The following is a 15,170-nucleotide window of genomic DNA, read 5'->3' as shown; positions in this document are numbered from 1 at the left end:
CTGAAATTCACTGTTGAATCGTGTTACCTTCATGGAGGAAGGAAAAGCTGAACTTATCATGCAGCTGTTGAACACAAGCCACCTCTGTGCACAAAATAGCTGGCAACCCTTGCTACTACTGAAAAATATAAGCGTAGTAGCAAGACTCAGTGGATGTGGATTACAGTTGCAAACTTTTTTTTTTCTGGTGGGAGCTCTTGTGTCATTAATAGCTACAGGACGCTAGCACTACTGCACGGTAGGCAAAGCTTCACCTGAATTTTCTGCTTGTGTCACAGCTATTAAAAGCATTAAAAAAATGGGAAACCTGATTTGGGATGCAATATGAAATGTACACCATGCAACCTAGTCAAGGAAATGCAGATACGGACTATCGTAAGTTCTAAGAAAGGCTGCCTTGCTTTGTCTGACATTTAGCTGACAGGTTCAAGGAGGTGTGGGGTAGCTCTGTGGCTATGCCTTTGCCAGCAGCAAATCTGGATCAAGGCCATGATGGCCCCCAGGGCTAGCCATCTGTAGCAGGCCCCCTACTCTGTCCCCAATACTGAATTCACACATGACATTACACACACACACACACACTAAGTATTGTACAATAATAATGGGGGGGAAACACCCAACACTTTTTAATACATATTTTAGTGGAAATCATCTTCATTGCTTTCCTGGCAGCAAAAGACTAATCTTTCTTCCAAACACTAGCTACACCATTTACAACATACAGACACAGAAAACAAACATATATCAAAATGCTGTCTCTCTCTCTCGCACACACACACACACACTGAAGAAAGAGACCCAGACTGAAAGCTCCATCACACCCAGGATTAACACGCTCCCTACCTTCGCTTCTCAGCCTGTGTTTTCCTTCCTCAGTTACTTCCCCTTTTCAAAAGAGGAAGTACAGAATGAGCACGAGGCCTATTCAGTCCGCTGTTCTAATGGTGCTGCTTCTCCCGCACACAGCAGGCGAGAGTAGCAATTCCGAGTTTAAAAATACATCAGACTTAACTAGGGTTTTTTTTGTCACGTAAGGAAGTCCAGAAGGGGCGGAAGGGCATACAATGTCACGTGAGGGACCTGAACAAACTCCGTGAGTGCCCAGTAACGAGTGTGCAATAAAACGCCCGTCGGATAGAGCTCTGACTCACACTCATTCAGACATAACAAAGAGGACGCACACATGCACGGCCAGGGCTGGTCCAGGACATTTTGCTATGTGAGGAGGACTATCAAATGTCTCCCATTTCTCACTGGATTATCTGGACCAGTCACTCTCTCTCAACATGAACTACCTCACAGGATTGTCATGAAGGTAAAAATGGGGAGATCTTTAGTACCTGGAGAGAAGGCAAAACATAAATAAAATAAAATAAACAATTCTATATTAGGAAAGCATAACTGCCTTACACTATGATCATAATAAACCTCCCTAGCATGTAAAGTGGCCACCTGTGCGTGGCTCATTTACATGCATGTGCAGTAGACAAAATGCATCAAGTACACCACTTGGATATAAGATAGATACCCTAGGGAGAGAGATTAAAGACTGACACCAACTCTTATAACTCTCATTAAACATTCAAAGATTGAAAAACACCATCTTGCTTCTCCTATGCCTTAGCCGTATACCTCCATCTTTCCCATGAAGATAAACTCAAAGAAACTTTATTAACAGCAAAGAGTCTTGTGGCACCTTAAAGACTAACAAATTTATTATGGCATTTTGTGGACAATAGCTCACTTCATCAGATGCATGGAGCATTGTGGGAATTTTCAGATTTATATAATGATAATGATAATGATAATGATAATAATAGTTACGCGCCTCTCCCCCCCGGATTGAGGCGGGGTACAACACAAATGCCACAAAATACATATAAATTAAAACATTCAAAACTAATACATCATTAAAAGCAGCACATTATTAAAAGTATATATGGTAGTGATGTGGGGGGGACTGTAAACAGTGAGGTCAGAAGGAAATTAAATGAATTAAGTATTTAATGAAAGAAAGTATCATTTTCATTAAAAACTTACAGCCCCTTCCAATTGCATTTCAGGAAGGAGGAGGAGGAAGAGGAGGAGGACTAGCAGATTAGACAACAACTCTGGATTACACTTCAGTGATGTCACTACTGTTATGACCTTAACCCTAACAACTACTTTACAGTGCTAATATAACCCATAGTCAGCCACAGTGACCAAAGTGACCCACGACCAAACACAGAATAAGGATATAATGGCAGACTTTATTTACATTGGCAGATGTGTGTTTTAAACAAATACAATTTTAAAAAGCGATTTTTTTTGTTATTGCATGAAATAACAGAAAGAACATGATCTCCTGTCATTCCTACTACCCACTGTTTGAGGTTGGATTGCTACTGCCCAATCACAGCCTCATTAAAATTCTGGATTTCCCAATTGTGTTCTATGGAAAGTAACCATTATTCAAGTAGGATAAACCAAAATAGAGGAGTTCAAAATGAACCTGGAAGTCCCTTCTGCAGACAAGTTTTCATTTATGGCCAAATGCTGATCATAGCTGTGACTTTACTCATTGACTAAACACACTTAAAGGTGGCAGCAGGCTGATGTCTTACAAAACGATTGTTTCTCAAAAAATGCTTTGATAATGTCTCTGAATGTTTTGCTTCATATCTTGGGTCCTACAAGGACTAGAAACTTACTCCTTTTTTAAAATTTGAAAGCTGGGAATCGAGGCTAGCTAGTGGGCTCCCTGAGATGTTTATTATTTATTTATTAGAATCATAGAAGAGTAGAGTTGGAAGGGGCCTATAAGGCCACCGAGTTCAACCCCCTGCTCAATGCAGGAATCCACCTTAAAGCATCCCCGACAGATAGTTGTCCAGCTGCCTCTTGAAGGCCTCTAGTGTGGGAGAGCCCACAACCTCCCTAGGTAACTGGTTCCATTGTCATACTGCTCTAACAGTCAGGAAGTTTTTCCTGATGGCCAGCCGGAATCTGGCTTCCCGTTATTCCGTGTCCTGAACTCTGATAGGTAGGTTGGGCTGAGAGTCTGTGACTGGCCCAAGGTCACCCAGTGAACTTCTATGACCGAGTGGGAACTACAACCTGGATCTCTCGACTCCCAGTCCAACACTCTAGCCACTACCCCACACTGGCTTGGGTGTTACCCCCTGTGGTTATTCAAGCTTTGACCAGCAGCTTGATCTGCAAACATTAATAAGTCAAGCTTTTAATTCAACATTGTATTTTACATTGTCATGGGCCTTTTATTTAGTTTCAGTGCTGTTTTGATGTGGCCACTCAGTTTGGGATGGGTTAAAATCTCAACCAAATACTAAAACGCGAACAAATTCTAAATAGTTTCTATCGTAGGATTAATGGCGCATTAGCCTTTTCCTTTTCAAATGTCTTTTGAATTCTTTCGTTTGTTTGTTTGTTTTAAAAAAAGAAATGCTTTGTTTTCTAAACATCCGAAAACTTGGCAAGTCATTAGCTTTCAAAACGAAGCCACAGGAATCTCTTGCATAAGGAGATTAATAGATATTATTTACATACTTTCACAAAGAGAAGGCATAATATCACTATTCGTCACAGGCCTTTTTAAGTGTATTCATGATTATAACTGCTTCATAAAACAGTACAGTACAGACTGTGCTTCAAAACAGCATAACAGGAAGCCCTATCTTTTTAACTGGAAAGGTGAACAGAATTTTTTGTTATAAAAAGAAAAGAAATATTTTCCTATGTTAGATCTAGTAGAGACATCAATTCAGTAGAAATATTTTTAAAAAGCTATCAAGAAGGGCATTATTTTTATACCGACAGAAATATATTTTATACAAAAATACCATTTCCTGATCCGCTCACCATTTTTTAATCAACTAGGCAGACCACAAATAGCTGCAAATGTTAGCGTGCTAGGTGCCTACAAATATAAGTTAAAAAAATGTAAAGCAGAACCACTTCATACTAAATTTCTTCCTGGAATCCATTAGGTTTCTCCCTTCCTCTGCTACTAGCTTACAGTTGCCATCTTGCAATCTGGAGACCAGATACAAAAAGACGGGGACTTTTCTGCAGTGGCACCAAGACTGTGCAATTTCCTTCCTGAGGAAATCTGACAAGCTTCCTTTCTTTGTGATTTGAAAACGTTTTTCTTGGGAAGGCCGTTTGTATATACTGACTTAAACTACAATCCATATACAGTCCCACTGAACTGAACAGAGATGAATATATACGCATAGGATTGTACCGTTACTTGTTTTATTTTAAAGCTGTGCTGTTTTATTATTTGTACATGACTGTCCTTTCCTTGTTATGTTTGCTTTTATATATTATGGTGAGCTGCCACGTAAGAATTTTTTTTTTAAGAAGGTGGAATAGAAATCTATAAATGACAATAAAATAAATAAATCCACCATCAGCCATGAACTCATGAATTCTCCTACCTGTCCCTCCTTAACCCTGTTGTCTGTCTCCTTCCTCAAACAGGATTTCAGGTGTGCTATCAATAACAGGGCCAGGAAACATAGGAAGCTGCCTCATATTGAGTCAGACCTTGGTCCAACTTGTCCAGTACTGTGTCAACAATACTTGCTCTCTAGGGTTTCAGGCATGGTTCTTTCCTAACTCTGCCTGGAAACTGAACCTGCAACCTGCATGCGAAATAGGGCTCTACCAGAGTTATGGCCCCTCCACAGGATGGAAAGAAAGAGCTGAAACAAGCTACAAATGCTTTTTCTTATGCTGCACCAGGAGGTTTAGAGCTATATGTCCAGGGGCCACACTAACCAGGTGCTAAAGAGATATATAGTTTGGGGGTGCTCTTGGATCCAGAACTGTCACTTGAGGCACAGGTGAACTCAGTGGGAAAGAGCACCTTTTATCAGCTTAGGTTGATATACCAACTACGCCCTTATCTGGACAGAGATAGCCTAGCTACAGTTATCCATGCTCTGATAACCTCTCGCTTGGATTACTGCAATGCATTATACGTGGGGCTGCCTTTGAAAACGGTCCGGAAGCTTCAGCTGGTACAAAATAGGGCAGCAAGGTTATTAACAGGGACTGGCCGTCGAGATCACATTATGCCAGTCCTTTTCCAGCTTCATTGGCTGCAAGTCCAGGTCCGGGCCCAATTCAAAGTGCTGGTATTGACATTTAAAGCCCTAAACGGTTTGGGGCCAGGTTATCTGAAGGAACGCCTCCTCCCATATGTACCTGCCCAGACCCTAAGGTCATCCTCAGGGGCCCTTCTCCGTGAGGCCCTGCCAAAGGAAGTGAGGCAGGTGGCTACTAGGAGGAGGGCCTTCTCCGCTGTGGCACCCCGGCTGTGGAATGAGCTCCCCAGAAAGGTCCGCCTGGCGCCTACACTGTACTCCTTTCGTCGCCAGCTGGAGACCTTTTTATTCACTCAGTATTTTAACACTTAATTTTAACTTAAATTTAAATTTTACTGTTTTAACTCTGTATTTTAATCTTATATCAACTTTGCTGTGTGGTTTTATCCTGGTTGCGCTTTTTATATTGTATGTCGTAATTGTGTTTTAACCTGTTGGGTGTTTTATTGTGGTTTTAATTTTTGTGAACCGCCCAGAGAGCTTCGGCTATTGGGCGGTATAAAAATGTAATAAATAAATAAATAAAATAAATAAAATATAGCTCTAAACCTCCTGGTGCACCATAAGAAAAAGCATTTGTAGCTTGTTTCAGCTGCAACAGCTACATAGAAGATGGAATTTAGGCATTTAAAACACTTCTGAACCCTAAATGACAAGCTGTATGGAACAATACTTCCTCCTCTATACAATTATTGAAAGGTCCGGAAGCCCTAGTATCCTCCTTTGTAGCAGTCAGCCTGCCTACCTGCCACATTGTCTTGCTGTGCTGAAATTTGTACCGAACAGGTGTGTGTGTGTGTGTGTTTCCCTCTTATGAGTCACCAGCCTGCAGTTAGCTATTTTTGTGCTTTAAAAAAAAAAAAAAGCAAGGGGGAAAATGTATAATGAAAATAATCAAGCCCATCTCAGCAGTACAGCAAGCTCGTTTTTATAACCTCTGAAGCATTTACTGAGGTTTCTGCAAGGAATCTGGCTGGGAGTCTATAACCTAGCCAAGTATGGGACTAAGGCTACAGACCAGTTAGATTAATGCATGAACATCAGGGTGAAAGAATTCCGGTGGTCAAGCTGGCTTGAGCAGGAATTTGGTTCTACGATTGCCAACTGGGAATTATTATTATTATTATTAATAATAATAATAATAATAATAATAATGGCCTTGTCTGCTACAGTGCCTTTAATTGCAGCCTGATCTACAGAAATCCACAAGTGAAGCTTTTCCCAGCATCGAGTTAAGCATTAACATATGCTAAAGTCTGTAGATTAAGCTGTTATTAAATGCAAAGGAACATGGGCTGATCAACAGCTGGCAACCGTAGTTGGTACTAGGGAAACATTGACCCTGTTCAGATGACAAGCTAAGCCACGGTGGTTAAGCATTTTGAGCTAAATATTATGGCTTAGTGTATTGTGTGAACCATTCCTAACCATGGTGGCTACATAACCACAGTTTAAACATGCTCACTAACCATTTGCTGCAAAAGGGTTAGCAGCCTAACCATGGCTTAGCGTGTTGTCTGAACAGGCCCATTATGTAGCATGAGAAACTTCTTAGTCGAAAGAGTAGTTTGAAAAGGGAACCAAGTAGCTAGGGGGTGAACGGGCCTTTCCTCAGTGGAGGTCATCAAGTAGAGGCTGGATAACCATCTATTGGGGATGCTCTCACTCTAGATTACCTGCATTAAGCAGCAGTGTGGAGTAGGTGGACTAGGGAGCCAGTGTGTAGTGGTTAGAGCTTCTAGTCCCCACTCTGCCATGAAGCTCATTGGGTGACGTTGGGCCAGTCACTGACTCAGCCTAACCTACCTCACAGGGCTGTTGTGAGGATAAAATGGAGAATATGATCACATATGCCACTTTGGGCTCCTTGGAAGAAAGGCAGGATATAAATGTAATTAATCATCATCATGCAAAGGCAGCTCTATGATCCTACTGGCAAGCGAGTGCTCATTAGAAACCACATTAGAAACCACACTGAATTACAGCTCTAGTAAATTGAGCTTCATTTGTTCACGCAAGTAACAAGCTGTTCTTGCCGTAAGAATGTTAATACACAGCGATATGAGTTTCCGAAAGAATTCAAGAATGGTTTGGTTTTACTCCCGTTGTGGCATATTGTCCATTGCTGTTACGAAAGCGAAAAGTACGTTTTCCTCAAGATTTGTGTGGGCCCAGGGTGGCCTAATCTGTATTAAATGGTCTTCTTGATAGGGCGGCATTGAACAGCTGGATGGCAGGCAGAAGTTTGACAAATGTAGCTCCCCCCAGCGTGAACTTTGCCTGTTGAACTTCTGCCTGTTATGCAACTCTTAAAAGAAAGAAGCCCTGCCAGGATGTAATAAGAGGGGGGGGGTGTTGGGGGGTGTCAATCCATTTGTCAAGTGATTTTGACAAAAGGGATACACTGATGGTACTAAATGTTTGTTTATCCCTCATAATAAGCTACTCAAGGGCAGGCATCATCGCCATTCCCACTGGCAACCGCCTTTATAAAAACATTCAAGGACCAGGATGTCTGAGGTAAACGCCATAAACACGTCTCCCCCACACGCACGTCTCTCCCTCCAGCCAATCAGAAGCCTGGACTCCAAAGGGAGGGGGAGCATGAGGAAAGAGGGAGCGAGCGAGAAAAGGCGGGGACAGGGCGGCGCGAGGCACTGCCGCGTGACAAGATGAGCCGGCGGCACGAGGCCGGACCATAACAAACACTGGAAGGGGCCGGAGGTGGGGGGGGGGGAGAAAGAGGAGCACTGAGGGGAAGACGCCAATAAGTACACGCGCGCGAGAGAGAGGGAGGGGGCCCCTGAAAAGGGATGGCGGGCGTGGCCAAAGGCTGCGGCGATTGGCTCGCGCGCGCACGGAGGAGGAGGAGGGGGCGGGGCAAGAGGTTAAGTTTGCTGGCGGGGCGGGCTCGCCTCTGGCGATGCTGCAGTCAGAGTGAGGTGGCGCCGGCCGGGTTAGGGACGATGAGACGGAAGCTGCTGTTTGGCAGCAGCCAGCAGGAGCCGCGTCCCTGTTGGCTGAAGAGGCTGCGGAGGGAGGGGCTTACTACGTCACAGGGACTGAGGGCGGGGAAAGCACGGCTGTCAAAACAAACTCCCGAGGCCACCCAACAAAATACACGCGGAGGAAGAGACACGGTTCTCTCGCCACACAACACGGGTCTCAGCCATAAAGAGACACGGTTCTCTCATCCACACATGAACCTCTCCTGACACGGGTCTCTTAGCTACGCTGAAGACTCTTCTCTTTCTCTCTCTCTCACACACAATCACCTCTTAAAAGAAGTCCGCCACTTACGGGCCACAAGAGCCTCAGGGATAAAAAACGAAGTCCCACACATGACAGCAAACGGGTTTGCCATTCAGCACAAACTGGAAGAAATCGTCAATCTTGGCTCTCTGAGGAGGGTGTGTGTGTGTGTGTGATACACGTGTTTCCAAACACGTTTTTGTCACATTCACACATTACATATTAAGTGTATGCACGTACCAGGTAATGTGTGAAGTGGCCCACAAGCATGTGTGTACATGCACACGCTTCACACAAAGTACAGCACTATGTACACTGATGGTGCTATATAAATAAATAAAATAATAATAATAATAATAATAATAATAATAATAATAATAATAATAGAGCCCTAATATAGGACCTTAGCCTGCCAAAGAACTGCTCATCTATCACCACATATTTTAGCTTCACAAGACACTTCCACCGTATCTCTGGACTCCACAAAACACGTCTGCCTCCTTCAGCCCAATAGAAGTGCAGGGAAACATTCTTTGGCTTCGTATTGATGAACTGTAGGCTATGTAGGCTATCTATACACCACCATGTTATTCGACAAAACAAATGCTTCAAGCTCAACACAATCCCAGCGACTCTCAAAGTGCCACAAAGAAGCCCCCTTCACTGTAATGCCACGCAAAATAGGCCTTCTTTCTGCCAAGACAGATCCATGCAAAGAAATCTCTTCACATCATCCACTCTCTCTGGCCTAATATTATGCTGCCGTCCCACAAAACGGAACACCACATAAAACTGACCACTTTATAACTAAATACAATTTCAATGCATGGCTGCCAGCCTGTTTTGCAAACACACGGTACCTCAGGCTGAGTGATTCTGAGCAGAACAAAGAGAACAATTAAAAACATACATAAGAATAACCTATGCGCATAGCTCCTCTGAACACGTGTAGAGCGCTTTTCTTTTTTGAGAATAATACTTCCTTGTATATCGGAAGATTTTCTGGACATGATGTGGGATCTAGTATTCAGTCCCTTACTCTCAGCCTGTTTGCTTATGATGGCAGCAGCCCCAAAGATGCTGTGCTGACAAAGTGGTGCCCTGGAACAAGGTGACATGTAATCAGTGACCCATGTTCTGTATTAGCTAGCTAATCTTCATAATATTTAGGAGATCCAAACACACGGATACGGTTTTGTCAAAATGGCGTCAGCTACCTCTGTGCGCCCTCTTATCAAAAAACAGATCTTCACATGGCAGCACAATGTGAATGCATTCCTATTCACGGCAAACTCTTGCTATGCTTGGACTAGAAAAGCACTGGAAAAACTACACTAGAAATGCAGCTCTCTACACACATTATGTTTCAACACGCATGTATGTGCTATGAGAGTTTGTGCACGTTTGCACTGTGCAAATTCACACATGCGCACAAAGTGCCTAATTCTCTCTGTTCCCCCCCCCCCCCCCAAACACTGCTTCTTGGCTTTGCATCCTCCATTTCTGGCATCCAGCTAGAAGGATAACATCTTCAACTAAATGCAGGTTGAAGCCCTCACAATTTCATCCCAATTATAAATTCAGTGAGCCCCACTCTAGGTTCTCCACTGTTATCATAATGAACCCACATTGCCATTAAAACCCTGCACTCCCAAATAAAATCCCTCCACAATAAGCCCTATATTCCTAACACAAAACCCATCACACATACATCTAACACTATGCATACAAGTTCATGGTATTTTATACAACATCAATTAATCCAGCACAGCCACACACTGCTGCTATACAGAATAATGCAGATCAATACCCCCCACTGTTCTTTACGTAAGTATATACCAAGCTGCTTTAAAATCCACTTCAGTGATCTTGAGTCTTTACCCTCCAATTCTATCACCCAATTATGGCTCTCTTCTATGGAAATGCCCCTGTGGTCAATAAAAGCCCCACACACACACACACAAGCCACAAACAACCATCCAGTTCCTTTCCCTCGTTTAGATGCATTTCGCACAACTACTGGACGCATATTAACTGCTAGAAAATCTGTGTCCATTGGCTCACGGCCCATTGTGAGCCTGTTATTTGCAGGCTGTATCATGCACATGACTCGACTTTCTATGTTTTGCCACAAACCACCCTGTGAGCCTGTAGTAGTATGCTAAAAATGTAATACTGGATATGGTGCGTCTCATACACAACCAACTCCCATGAACTGTGCACAATATGAAGTTGATTTCCAGCAACTCCCACTCACCCCTACAGACGCACACACAAAATCAGCCTGTAGCCAACACTCAATTTAACCTAATCCTGTAGTCATAAAACAAATGCCCCGTAATCTCTCCCAGACCCTTTCACTCTCAATGCTGCGTCACTCTGTGTCTAGAAGAATCAACTATTACCCATGTATAAGGCCGTCAGTTTTAAGACAGTATGCGTGCAACCACTATCCTTACCACAACATAGACCCAAACATAGGCTTCATAGAATCATAGAATAGCAGAGTTGGAAGGGGCCTACAAGGCCATCAAGTCCAACCCCCTGCTCAATGCAGGAATCCACCCGAAAGCATCCCTGACAGATGGTTGTCCAGCTGCCTCTTGAATGCCTCCAGTGTGGGAGAGCCCACAACCTCCCTAGGTAACTGATTCCATTGTCATACTGCTCTAACAGTCAGGAAGTTTTTCCGGATGTCCAGCTGGAATCTGGCTTAACAAGCTGAAGAATGTGTGTGTGAGTGTGTTGGGAGAGGGCTTACATGTTTTGGTGAATGAATGCAGGATTTGGAAGCAAATAACAACATGCCATCCAATTGACACATTGTTTAAAACAACAACACATAACTTACCAGAGAATATAAGTCTTTCTTTGGCCAGTTTAGTGTTAATTTTGCCATTGCTTGAATGTACCTAGTGTGTACTCCTGCTTCCCATCATAAGCACCCCAGTCACATACCATGAACATATCTTTATGTCCTGCTCTTTCCTCTTCTAAATGTCCAGTGTATGAAATCCTAAATTCATCCCATCTCCCTTTTAGGACGGTAACCATGGTAGGACTCAGTACCAAAAATATCAATAAAGAAATAGTTTTAATAAATAAAATATGATCTCTCAGCTTGGGAAGACAGTAAATTCAGATTGCTTCTCTTTAGTGGGAGGGAAATGATGGAAAAGCCTCCTTTACTTCCTCATAATTCAAAACCCGTAGAGTACTTCCCCGATTTTATTTACAATAGTTTTAAATAACATACTATTACCTACTGTCAGTTCCAGCAGCAAGCTTGTACAAATATTTATTATTTATTTACTGAGAGAGAAAGAGTAGTGTATAGCTTCTACTGTAGGCATATATATATCTTTAGATTGTTTAATTAAGCATTTTGACAGATGATTTCCTCAATAGCTTTCTCTCTGTGTCTGATTACACACAAACACAAAAGCTCTATACTTCTTTTGCTTCCTTCTGAAACCTACCCAACCCTTCCTGCCACTGGAGGCAAGAGTTCCCTGCCACCAGAGAACACTCACAGGGGGAAACATGCATCAATTAATTAGCGAAATGTTTGTACAGGCAGAGCTTTGAACTAAAATCTACAGTGAAATTGCGAAGGAAGACAAAGCAGCCTGGGGAAAACCACCGACAAGGAGCACAGACACAAACAACCTTCTTTGCTTTAACATCTACGGTGTTATTCCACACAAGCACTTCCCAAAACATTTTCCACCCACGCTTAACTAATTCACTGCCTTTTGGACAACCCATAAGTATCCTGAAATCCAGAGGGGGGGATGTCTTCTAGCTCATGTCAGGAGCCTGAAGCGAGCTAGTGGGTAAAACATCTGCCTGTTCTCCCAGCAGGAGACACACCACAACCACCACACCAACCCCCCCCAAACAGTTGTACACTCCATGTGCGCCTGCCACATCCCTGCGATCATTTAACTCTCCTCTTTCCCCCCAACATCATCAGAGCCAAGCCACATACGCAGTCAGCTGTCAACACTGTCTAACCACTGACGCATCCACCTCTCATTTACCCAAACTCCCATAAACCTCCACCCTGCTATTACAATGCTTCGCATGTCAAGAACAATATGCCTGGAAATACAAAAACATTACAGTGACTAGAGGCAGAAGAGGCCCGATAAGAGGCCAGCAACTGCGGCTTGTCAGGCAGGGAGGACGCTGTAGATACTAAATCCCATCTTCTACACAATTATGAAAGTTGCAGGTGCCCTGTTTCCCATTGCCGAGTGATTTAGCAAAACAATCAGCACTCCTCTACTGCCTCGTTACAGACTGAGCCTCCTTATCCCCCAACACTCTACTGCAAAGAAACAGCTCCTTCCACACTTACGACTACTACAGCTTTACTAAAGAAGTAGACCTTAAATCTGATTTTTCTGTGGGGTGAGGATGGAGAAGCGGAATATAATGGCAACACGCACATGTTCTTTCTCTTAATCACGTACACACACACACACCATTTTCTTAGTTAAGGGAGAATCAGGCAAAACAGGAGAAGTGATAGAAGCAAAGGGATCTTGCTAGGAGCCAGCAAGACCCAGCTTTGAGTGCCTGTTCTACCTGGAACTCACTGAGGAGCCTTAGGCAATCCTCTCGGCCTCAGCACCTCCCATCCCATCACTGTAATAGGGAAACAATAAAACTGGCCTACCTTACAGGGTTGTTTAAGGATTATGAACAAGATAATGTGTGGCAAGTGCTGCGAACACCGTTAAGACACTACTACTAAGCTGCTAAGGATTATTAAAATATCTGACAGTGTTCCCACATATGGGGGTCGGTTGGGGGTGTGTGCCAACCAACATTGTTCTAATATTTGGCTATTGGGCAGTATATTGAGCTTCAGCTATTGGGCAGAGCAGAAATGCAATAAATAAAATTCCTAACAACCCCCTTTGCTTGGGGAGGTGTTCTGTGACTAATGAAAACAAAACGCTATGCTTTCCAAAGGGTAAAAAAACCCAACTTTGCCTGATGCCCGGTTGCTGCAGCCAGGGCCAGCCAGAGATGTTTTCTTGCCGGAGGCATAACGACACATGACGCACCTCCGCACACAGGCCAAGTCAAGGTGCACCTACCTAAGGGCAGCCAAGTTATTTTTGTACCTGAAGTAGAAAATCCCACAAATGCTTCTCCCCACCACTCCCTGGCAATAATAATAAATTAAATAACAATTTACTGGCCTTTCCTGATATCCGTTAGATTTCACTCTGCCTAGTGGTAGGGCCGGCTCTGTTACAGCATTTGGGAGAGGAGGGGGCACATGTTTGGAATAATAATAATAATGATGATGATGATGATGATGAGAGCCTCCCTTTGCACGTTTGATGGAGAGGAGCAACCCCAAGGAGTTAAGGGTGTGCTAGGGCACCCATTTAGACGCGCAGGACGCTAGAGGTGGACGGATGGATTTTGGAGAGGCGGTGTAGGGCAAGACGCATCAGCTCTTGAGCCAGGAGATGTTTCCCTCTGGGAGCCGGGGAGGAGGTGGGACCTAAAGATGGAAACAACCTCCCTTTTCCTTTCCGCTCCTCCTCCTCCTCTGCCTCCTCCTCCGCCTCTGTTTACCTCAAGTTTGAATTTTATCTGCGCAACATTAGCTGGAATGCGGACATCGACGGGGGGAAAAAAAGCACACGCAGTCCGAAGGAGCCGCGGCACCCGAGGGGCCATGGGGCCCGGAGCCACCCTTTAGAGAGACCTCAACATGGCGCAATCGCCTCTTTGGAAACGAAACGAAAAGATAACGTCCCGCGTGGAACAGCAAAAGCCATCTTCGCTCGTCCTTTTCCGCAAAGGTCCCCCCCGCGCTGTAGAAAAGCGGCGCCAGCAAAATAGCCATGGGGGGGGGGGGATTTAATCCAGCTTTTTTTGGGGGGAGGAATCATTTCCACCCCACAATGCAAAATATAAAGCGCCATCCCGGCTTGCGCAGAAGCATCACTTTTCTCTCCCCCCGTTTCCCCCCACTCCTCCTCCTCCTCCAAATCCTTCTTGAGCTCCCCGACAGCCCTATAAATAAACTTACCTCCGTGCTGGAGACGCGCGTTCCTTTTCTCCCCAGAGCAAAGCGGAAGGAAAATAATAATGACGATCGCCCCACTTTGAGAACCAACCCAACAAAAAAGGAACAAACCCAACAGCAATATTTAGAACATCTTCCGGGAACCTAATTTCCTTGCCACTTCTCCCCACCCACCTCCCCACCACCACCACCCCGCGCCCCAAATGGCAACACGGTGAAGCTGGAAACAAGCAGGTGCAATTCCCACGCAGGGCTGGTTCAAAGTTCCTCTTTGGTCTGGGGGCAGAGGCGGGATCGGAGCGTCAAAACCGGGGTCCCTCTGTCTGTCTCCCCTTCCCCGGCACCTTTTGCCTTTCCAAAATCCACACCGGATCCTCCGGGCACATCCGAGAAGTTCCCGTGGCGCTCTCTTATGGCTCTGCGCGTCCATCCTTTCCCTCCCGGAGCCACAAGCCAGCGGCGCCGCCGTCCTCCTGCGCTCCAGCAATGCTTCCTTCGCTACAATGTTGTTTCATTATATCGTGGCCATCATGTGACGCCGAGAGGCCTCTCTATGGAAACTTCGGGGACTCCCACGTGACTCTGCAGCAGCAGCAGCAGCAGCAGCGACGAACCAAAAGAAAAAGAAGAAAAAAAGCCCCCAAACCACAGCATCTACGCCACAGAACCCTTATTGACACAACACGGGCTTCCTTCCTTTGGCAACAGACGGCCCCCGTCCACCGTCGCCACCAAATTTTGCTTTA

General features: G+C 44.5%; 1 long non-coding RNA gene across 2 annotated transcripts in view; it reads right to left on the bottom strand.

The window, feature by feature from the left end:
- Positions 1 to 14,919, bottom strand: part of LOC134404099 (uncharacterized) — a 160,388-nt gene extending 145,469 nt beyond the window's left edge. Inside the window, exon 1 of one of the 2 annotated variants that reach the window (XR_010025846.1) lies at positions 14,769 to 14,919. This is a non-coding gene — a long non-coding RNA (uncharacterized LOC134404099). Of the gene's footprint in view, positions 1 to 14,427; positions 14,578 to 14,768 lie in introns of those variants that run through there. The other variant, XR_010025845.1, reaches the window with a different exon arrangement.
- Positions 14,920 to 15,170: the final 251 nt, after the last annotated feature.

The sequence above is a fragment of the Elgaria multicarinata genome, chromosome 9 (genome assembly GCF_023053635.1).
Source record: "Elgaria multicarinata webbii isolate HBS135686 ecotype San Diego chromosome 9, rElgMul1.1.pri, whole genome shotgun sequence".
Lineage (NCBI taxonomy): Eukaryota > Metazoa > Chordata > Lepidosauria > Squamata > Anguidae > Elgaria > Elgaria multicarinata.
This window is presented reverse-complemented; position numbering and strand designations above follow the sequence as displayed.